At 31.3% G+C, this 8649-nt stretch overlaps 1 pseudogene; it reads left to right on the top strand.

Moving 5' to 3' along the window:
• The first annotated feature begins 5556 nt into the window (after window positions 1-5556).
• LOC104901244 (uncharacterized) lies at window positions 5557-7936 on the top strand (annotated as a pseudogene).
• The last annotated feature ends 713 nt before the right edge of the window (window positions 7937-8649 follow it).

Raw genomic sequence — 8649 nt, 5'->3', positions numbered from 1 at the left:
ATGATTAAAGTCCCAAGCTATTTATCTTATTCATCATCAAATTTCATTAAAACCTTATCTCTCTTTCCTAAGCTCAAAAAGGGAGTCTTTTTATAAATATCCTAATACCCAATTATTTTTCCCCACACAAGATTTATTTTTCTCTCTCCTCTCACCAAATCTCACGCCACTTTCTATCCTCTCTCTCCTCATGGTTTTCTTTCCCTTCCTTCACTCCTTTTTCCCTCACCCGAATCTGATTGGCCAAATTTCTCATAGTTTCGTTTGTTTTAGCCAAAACTTCCTTCTTGAAAATTGTAGATCTCGAAAAGTTATTGAATTTAGGCTCAAGAATCATTCAATTACGATTCTTAATTATTCTATTAATTATGGCCTCTGCAAGTTTCGCAATATTGCTGCCATATTTCACTCGCGATTTCGGTATTTCACTCTTTTTCTTTCTTTTTCCTTTTGATTTTTTTCATCGTTTTCTTATATATTAATTTCATATATATTATATATTGAAAGAATAAAATTTCAGATTTGTTAGTATTTTAAAATTGAAGTTTTAATCATCAAAGCATGGGTTTTTAGGTTGTTAATTATTAGAAAATCATAGTGTTATGTTGTACACTATGAGATTGTCTTAAATTATGATTTTAATCGTATTTACATACTTCCTCCGTTTCTAAATAAGTGCAACATTTGCTTAGTGTTTACTGTTCACAGTTTAAACTTTAATTAGTTTTGGTGATTTACATTTTAGGAAAAGCATAGTCATGTGGGGTATTGTTAGATTCGTCTGAATGTGAATTTTTTTAATATCAACTTTTTATAATTTTTACTTATTGATAATTGAAGATATTAATGGTTAAAATAATGCATTGGCAAACGTGAAAACAAAAAGTGTTGCACCTATTTAGAAACGGAGGAAGTATATTTTTAAGAGGTTTTATGATTTTAAAAGTTGCTGGAATTTCAGAAAGAGTTTTATTTATGGAGTTTTAAGAGTTTTTAATTACTAGTATGGTAGTACTATGCTAGAAATTAAAAATAATTGAAGTTTTGATGTTGAAATCAACTTTTAAACGTATTTAGAGGGGATTTTAAATAATTTGAAGCTGTTGTAATTTTTATTTAAGATTATTAATTTCGGTTATGTTGTTTTCTAGGCGGAGAATATTTCGTAGGGAACTTTTAGAGAGCTAAAAGTGGCCTACATGCTAGTTTACACGAGGTAAGTACATACATGTTTGCTTTGTGATTAGTATTATGATTTAAGGAGAAAGAAATTTTAGTATCATGTATAGGAACTTATTATGTTCATATATATATGATTTCTAGTATTTGATTATTACATGTTTTATGCCTGTGTGCAAGCATGTGATTTGAGATTTATTATGAGTACTAGATTGTATGTTTGTATGGAATATTTGATACAAGTATGAAAAGAGAGTTTATTTATTAATTCGCATGAGGAATTAATATACGTTATAAGATTGAATCATGTTATTCATGTATTCCCTGACAAGTATTATTTTTATTATCTTATGAGGACTGTGGGCCTTATTTGAGAAGTTGATAAATTATGTCTTTGTAAAGGTAAGTTTGATTGTTGGCTAGGTTCAACAAATAAGAAAGTTGAGATTAAAAGGAAGTAAGTCTTGGATTGTAAGTTGTGATCACTTATGAAATCCTAAGATAAAAGAGTTTCAATTGTGCTTGGTTGATTTGTATCTATGTGATTGATTGTATGTGTGTCATCACAAGTGATAACACGTAAATAACGTAAAGTGTAACGAGAATAGTTATAGACTTTAGACTGGTGCACGTCTAGAGTTGGACATTAAGAGTTGGGTTACATGGTGAGCGAGCCATGGCTTTTTACAGGAGATGGACTGATCACCATTCCTTTTTCAAGTTAGCAAAGGTTCCTCGATATCGCAGGTCATTTCTGGAATATGTGGTAGCTCCCGTATTTCGTCTTCGTAGGTGAAGGCATTAGTAGATAAGAAAACTCAAGTCCCATAACTATTCCATTAAAGTAATAAAAAGATGTTTAGAGTTTAGTTCAGTAAAAGTTCTGCAAAATGTTATATGATTATATTATTATTTATCCCTGCATATTATTTATTAGTATCATGTTAGGAATGTTTATGTTTTAGTATGTAGTACTCAGCTTTGCTGATTACGTATTTTGTTTGTGTGTGTGTGATCATGGCTTTGCCTTATTGATCCTGTGATGATCCTTTATGGTGAGCAGATTCAGTATAGCATTGACATTACAGGTTCGCAGATGTGCATATCATTGGGAATCTGGAATGGAGAGAATGTGTAACTAGTATAGTTTATTTTCTGCATTGTTAAGAGCATATTTATTAAGTTTGTTTGAGTTGGTTAAACTAGATTGTTTAAGTTTCAACCACTTGTTTATTTACTTATTGAGTTATAATGAAGTAAAAGTTTAGTTAATTGCTTTCCGCTGTAAAATTTTGAATAAGCCGATACATTATCACACGGGCGATAATGCTTTGGTAATTCTCTAAGTTTTATATTATAAAGGTATTTCTGAAAAGAGAGAATTATCGGGGTATTACATCACTAGGGGAAAAAAAAGGAAGGACTGCGCTGGAAGGGCTGCGTTTTCTTTATAACGCAACCCTTCTTTTATGAAGGTCTGCGTTTTTAAAGAAAATCGCTGCCCTTTTAAGCGTTTGTCTTTTGGTCGAACTCCGCCTTGTCTTTTGTTCGTTGGTCGAATTCCGTCGTCCGTTCGTTGATAGCAATTTCAGATCTATAATTTTAGGGTTTTTTTTTTCATTTTTGTTTATTTTCGTTTATTTTTCTCATTTTTTGTTCATTTTCGTTCAATTTTTTTTCATTTTTGTTCTATTTTCGTTCATTTTTTTCTCTATTTTCGTTCGTTCGTTGGCAGGAACTTCAGATCTATAATTTTAGGGTTTCTTTTCATTTTTTTTTATTTTCGTTTATTTTTCTCATTTTTTGTTCATTTTTGTTCATTTTTTTCATTGTTGTTCTATTTTCGTTCCTTTTTTTTTTCTATTTTCGTTCGTTCGTTGGCAGCAACTTCAGATCTATAATTTTAGGGTTTTTTCTTCATTTTTGTTTATTTTTCGTTTATTTTTTTCATTTTTTGTGGAACTAATTTGATGTTCTTGTTAATTTATAATTTCGTTTTGTTGAAGTATTCATTTGATCCTTTCATCTATAATGTTGGGGTCACAAGTAATTTCGTTTGTAAATTTCAGCTGTTCTTGGTATATTTAGGAGTAAATTTAAAAAAATGTAAAAAAAAAAAATTTATGGGTTGAAAGGGCTGCGTTTTTGTGGCAAAACCGCAACCTTTTGTACAAAGAAGGGCTGCGGTTTAAAAACGCAGCCCTTCACTAAAAGGGCTACTATCAAAATAAGCAGCCCTAAGGGCCTTTTTTAGCGCAGCCCTTCATGTGTTTTTCCACTATTGATTTTGACATAGTTAGGGCTGGTAAGTGTCTCTTAGATTCATCTAGAGCTTACCTTGTCCAACAGGGCCGGCCAATGGCCTGTGCAAACAGACCATCAGCACAGGGCCCCAAAATTTTGAGGGCCCAATCCAAAATATCGCAGCCCAACATTTTTTTAAAAGAAAAAAAATTTTGGTTTAATTCTCTGTCTTCTCCTTCAATCTTGCGTGCAAACTGCAAACCCAAATCACGTTCTTTTTCTAACTTCCCCTAAATTCTCTCCCAATTTTCAGAAATTTGTTATCTTTTGAAAATCTTCTAAATCCTTCCTTTCTCAATTTCTCTTAACAACTTCCCAAATTTCTCTCACTCATTCCTTATCAACCGTTGTTAAAATATGAAAATATCAATTCAGATTTATTCATTCAATCTTCCATTAACGGCTAAGTTTTTCACTATTTATATATTTCGAATTCATTTATATTTTTTCATCAATTATCAATTAATTCTGAGACAACATAAATTAAAATTCATATCTTCAATTTCTTTTGTTATTTTTTCATCTGAAAATTGGCGAGACAAAATAAGTTGTGAAGGTTGTGGGTGAAAAATTTTGGCGTTCGGTCGACGGGCCTATGGGATGTGGGTGTTGATTCTGAAAGGCTGCAGCAGGTTTTGATCGGAAGGGAAAGCATAGTTATCATTCACTAATACATTATTTGGAGGTAATTATTCAATCCATCAATGGTGTTTAATTTTATCAATTATCAGTTTTTTGTGTTTAATATATTGGTTTGAAATGGCTGTGTGATGTATTTGGACAAAATTAATATCAATTTTAAAATTAATTATAAGTTACCCCAAATTAGCAATTGGATTTCGTAGGATTGTAGAAGGTAGTTTGAAGAGTCTTGTAAACATTAGTGTGAGTCACTAGTAATTGGTAGTCATGCTTTCATTATTGATAGTCAAGTTTGGGGTAATATTAGATTCAATAAAACAACAAGCCCAATTATCAAATTTTTTTTTGAAGAATATTAGAGTTATGTACTGTTGTAGCTTTATGCAAATATAGGCCCTGTTATGTTGCCTGTGTGTTGGGTTTTCTAAGATGATGATGTAATATGCAAGTTTTTCTGAGGTTAGAGTTAAGCTTCCCACTAATGAATCTTTTGAAAAGCTTTTGAGGGTTCGTCATACAGTGAGTTTTCATTGTTTTGTTTAGTGGTTTAGTTTTGTATTTTATTTTTTGGGTTGTAATTTCTTCTTTTTGAAACTTAATTGATGAAGGAAAGATGGAATATGAATGGGTATTTTTAGTTTTCTGTTTTTGATTGCTGAAACAGGGGAATTAGATGGGTGAATTAAGATTTGGGTATCCAATTTGGTGTGAATTGTGTAAAAAGGTTGAAACTTGAAATGGGTACTTAATGTTCTATGTTATCTGAATTTTGAGTTGCATATTAGTTCCCTGACTTCCCTCATTTAGTTTTTAGTAAGTTTGGGGTAATATTAGAAGTCTCAAAAAGTTTGGGGTAAGTTTGGGGTAATATTAGAAGTCTCAAAAAGTTTGGGGTAAGTTTGGGGTAATATTAGAAGTGTTTAAAAGCTTTTAATATTAGAAGTGTTGCATATTAGTTCGTGTTGTGTGGTTGCAATGAGATCACAATTGTTTTATAATTTTAAGGATTAATGATATTGTGTATATTTTAAAGAGATTTTTTTCTTTGATTTTTTCAGGTTGAAATCATTGGATAATTATTGATTAATTGGGGAATATTCATCACAAATTGGAGTATTATTGCTTAATTGTCAGGTTGTTTCGCTCTTTTTTTTTTACTTTTACTTACGTGTTAAATTATTGATTGTGTGATTTACACCTTAGTTGTTTTTTTTCTATGCCTCCTAAAACTAGAAAGTATGAATCTGGGTATGAAAAACGTAAGAAAAAAAAAGGCTTGAGGAGTTAACTCAATCCCAAAGAGGAGCTCTTCATAAATTTATTATAAAAGAGCCTCATATTCATGTTGATAATCAAAATATTGAGAAGGTAAATGATGAAGTTCTTGAAAATGAGGTTACTAACGAGAATGTTGATATGGAGAATCAAAATATGGACTCGGATAATAGAGGTGATGTGCATATTGAAAATGATAATTTAGATAATCAAAATGTTGTTTCTAACAATGACTATGATGAGGATGTGGAGGATAATAGTAATGATAATGAAAAGCAAGAAACCTCATTTGAACCTTTGTTTGATATATTTGATCCAAGAAACTGGGATGCCCTTGATTCTAAAATGATTGATGTATTAGTAATGAAAGGTGCTAAAAGAGATCTTTCTATTGTGAAGGGTCATAAAGACAAATTTTCTAGACGATTTACTGCTAATTTATACACTAGAGTTTTGTCTAATGGGGAGAAGTGCGATAGAGATTGGCTTGTCTATTCAAAAGAGCTTGATAAAGTATTTTGTTTTTCTTGTAAGGTTTTCAAAAGAGGGATTATTGGTAGAGGTCAATTGACGAACGAGGGTTTTAGTGATTGGGCACATATTGGTGAAAGACTTAGAGAGCACGAGACAGGCATGGAACATGTTAATAATATGGCTACTAGGTATGAGCTGCGTTTGAGGCTTAATAAGAATGAAACTATAGATAAAACATCTCAAAATCTAATTGAAAAAGAGAAAGAGCACTGGAAGAATGTTTTGAAAAGAATCATTTCAATAGTGAAATTTCTTGCTAAACATAGTTTGGCCTTTCGGGATTCTAAAGAGAAATTGTACCAAAATAGCAATGGTAACTTTTTGGGTTTAATTGAAATGTTAGCAGAGTTTGACCCTATTGTTCAAGAACATGTAAGACGTGTTACAAATGATGATGTTCACTTGCATTATCTTGGCCATAACATCCAAAACGAGTTAATACTTTTGCTTGCTTGTGCAATAAAAACTGAAATCATTAAAAAAATCAAACAAGCAAAATATTTCTCCGTGATACTTGATTGTACACCCGATGTTAGCCACCAAGAGCAAATGTCTTTGATAATAAGATATGTTGATGTTTCTTCAAATTCTGTTAGCATTGAGGAATCTTTTTTAGGATTTTTAAATGTGAATGATACAACTGGCCAAGGACTTTTTAATGTTTTACAAAACGAATTGAAAAATCTTGATCTTAACATATTTGATGCACGAGGACAAGGATATGATAATGGATCAAATATGAAAGGAAAACATCAAGGTGTTCAAAAGAAGTTTTTAGACATTAATCCGAGAGCATTTTATACTCCTTGTGCGTGGTTGTCATAGTCTTAATTTAGCATTGTGTGATATGGCTAACTCATGTGGTAAAGCTAAAGATTTTTTTGGAGTTATTCAACGAATTTATACAATTTTTGCAAATTCTACTAAAAGGTGGCAAATTTTGAAAGATAATGTAAAAGGATTGACTCCAAAGTCATTATCATCCACTCGTTGGGAGAGTCGTGTAGATAGTGTTAAAGCTATAAGATCTCAAATGTCATATTTTAGAGAAGCTTTACTTGAAGTATCAGAAAATGATCTTGATTCTAAAATAAAAAGTGAAGCAAAATCCTTAGCGACAAATGAGCTTGGTGATTTTGAGTTCTTAATGGCAATAATCATTTGGTTTGAGATATTATCTGCAATTAATATAGTTAGCAAGCTCTTACAATCAAAAGATATGCTTATTGATGTTGCTATGGAAAAAATAAAGGGGCTAATATCATTTTTTCAAGGATATAGAGAAACTGGCTTTTATAATGCATTGGATAATGCTAAGGAAATTGCTATTGAAATGAATATTGAGCCAATATTTCCTCAAAGACGTATAATTAGGAGAAAGAGAAATTTTGATGAGAATTCAGATACCCCATTAGTTGAGCTATCTAGGGAGGAGTCTTTTAGAGTTACTTATTTTCTTTACCTTGTTGATCAAGCCGTTGTTTCCCTTGAAAAGAGATTTGAGCAATATCAAGAGTATGAAAGTATTTTTGGATTCTTGTTTGACTTGCGCAAGTTACAATTATTGGATCATCTAACTTTGTTGTCTTGTTGTAATAATTTTGAAGAGGCATTAAAACATAATGATCAATCTGATATCAATGGGAAAGAATTATATGTGGAGTTAGATTTTCTAAGAGGAATATTGCCCAACGAAAAAATGGGACCTATTGATATATTAAATTTTTTGAAGGGCATAGATTGTTTTCCTAATGTAAGTGTTGCGTATAGAATTTTATTGACTATTCCTGTGACAGTTGCTTCCACAGAAAGAAGCTTTTCAAAATTGAAGTTGTTGAAGTCTTACTTGCGGTCCACCATGGTACAAGAAAGGCTTAATGGATTAGCTTTAATAGCAATTGAGAATGATCTTTTGGAGACCATACAATATGAAGATTTGGTTGATGAATTTGCTTCAAAAAGCGTTAGAAGAATAGCTCGTTTTATGTACGTAGGAGGTTAATAATAGCTTTAAGTTGTATTGAGATTTTATTTACCATTTTAATAAAAGTAGTTTAACTTTTCATGGATTCAATTTGTAAGAATATAATCGTATTTTGATAATTTTTTAATACATATTTTTTTATTATGAAAATTTTAAAATTAGAACAGGGCCTCCAAAATGTTTAAGACGGCCCTGTTGTCCAACCTATTACTCATGAAGAAATTAATAGTGTAATCCCCCGTAGATTTATGAATTTTACAAATATATTCTAATGTATATTTATATTTAATATGTATATTTTAGTACTTAAATAATTTATTTCTTGAAAGGTTGACTATTTGAAGTCAAAGGAATTATTTTAATGATTTAAAGAAATTAAATATTTTAGTTAGTCATACTTTGAAATATATTTGAAAAGGTTAAAACACTTTTTGGGTTGTGAAAAGGATTTTAAATTGGGTCTGAGGAACCCAATCACTCAAATTATCAATCATTAAATATTAGTTTTAGCCCAATCACCTTTTTCTAAGCCCAGAAAGGGGAACCTATATAAATCTCATAAATTCCAAATTCCTGCACACTTTCTCTCTCCTCCTTTTCCCCCCAAATTTTTGCCCCCTCTCCTTTCTCTCTCTTTTCTTTTCTTCCTCGCTCTGCTTCCTTTGGTCTTCCTTCTTCGAACCGACTGGTGCAGCCACCACCGACCAACCGCCACCATCCGGCAGCAGCAA

Source organism: Beta vulgaris, chromosome 8 (assembly GCF_026745355.1).
Source record: "Beta vulgaris subsp. vulgaris cultivar EL10 chromosome 8, EL10.2, whole genome shotgun sequence".
Taxonomy (NCBI): Eukaryota; Viridiplantae; Streptophyta; class Magnoliopsida; order Caryophyllales; family Amaranthaceae; genus Beta; species Beta vulgaris.
This window is presented reverse-complemented; position numbering and strand designations above follow the sequence as displayed.